Source organism: Myotis brandtii, unplaced genomic scaffold (genome assembly GCF_000412655.1).
Source record: "Myotis brandtii unplaced genomic scaffold, ASM41265v1 scaffold420, whole genome shotgun sequence".
Classification (NCBI taxonomy): Eukaryota; Metazoa; Chordata; class Mammalia; order Chiroptera; family Vespertilionidae; genus Myotis; species Myotis brandtii.
In genome coordinates, this window is record NW_005366109.1 from 98,093 (window position 1) to 99,289 (window position 1,197).

General features: G+C 38.8%; 1 protein-coding gene across 1 annotated transcript in view; it reads left to right on the forward strand.

The window, feature by feature from the left end:
• Positions 1 to 1,197, forward strand: part of FGD2 (FYVE, RhoGEF and PH domain containing 2) — a 27,687-nt gene that overhangs the window by 13,656 nt on the left and 12,834 nt on the right. The gene's annotated exons all lie outside the window — the stretch shown is intronic.

The window sequence follows — 1,197 nt, forward strand, 5'->3', positions numbered from 1 at the left end:
TGTCACATATAGAAATTTTTTGATATTTGCAACCATAGTAAAACAAAGATTTATATTTTTGATATTTATTTTATATATTTAAATGCCATTTAACAAAGAAAAATCAACCAAAAAAATGAGTTTGCGTGTCACCTCTGACACGGGTGTCATAGGTTCGCCATCACTGACCAAGGCCCTCAACTCCCTCCCCTCTGGCAGCCATCAGTCTGCTCTCTGTATTTATGACTCTGTTTCAAATTTGTTCATTTATTTTGTTCTTTAGATTCTACATACAAGTGAAATCATATGGTAGTTGTCTTTTTCCGACTGACTTATTTCACTTAGTGTAATACCCTTTAGGTCTAGCCATGCTGTGGCAGATGGAGGGATTCATTCTTTTTTGTAGCTGAGTAATATCTAATTGTGTACATGTACCACAGCATTTTTATCCACTCACCTCCTGATGGGCAGTTGGGCTGCTTCTAGGCCTTACCTATTGTAAATAGCGCTGCTGTGAAGTACGGGTGCATATATTCTTTCGGATTAGTGTTTTGAGTTTTTGAAATATATATATGCCCAGAAGTGGAATTGCTAAGTCATAATGCAGTTCCATTTTTAATTTTTTGAGGCCCCTCCATACTGTTCTCCATAGTGGCTGCACCAATCTGCATTCCCGCCAACAGTGCGTGAGGGTTCCCTTTTCTCCACATCCTCGCCAGCACTTGTCGTTTGTTGATTTATTGAGGACAGCCATTCTGGCAGGTGTGAGGTGCTATCTCACTGTGGTTTTAATTTGCATCTCTCTGATGATCAGTGATGTTGAGCATTTTTCATGTCTATTGGCCAATTGTATGTCCTCTTTGGAGAAATGTTCAGGTCCTCTGCCCATTTTTTCATTGGATTGTTTGTTTTCTTTGTGTTGAGTTGTCGGAGTTCTTTATAAATTTTGGATATTAACCCCTTATCAGATATATCATTGGCAAATATGTTCTCCCATTCAGTAGGTTGTTTTGTTTTGTTGATGGTTTCCTTTGCTGTGCAAAAACTTTTTAGTTTGATGTAGTTTCATTTGTTTATTTTTATTTTGTTTCCCTTGCCTGAGGAGATATAGCAGAAAAATATTGCTAAGAGAGATTGTGGGGAACCGATATAGGGTTGAGCCTCGGACTGACCTGCTGGCAAAGTCACAAACAAGTCCCAGCTTAGAGGGCTCAGTCC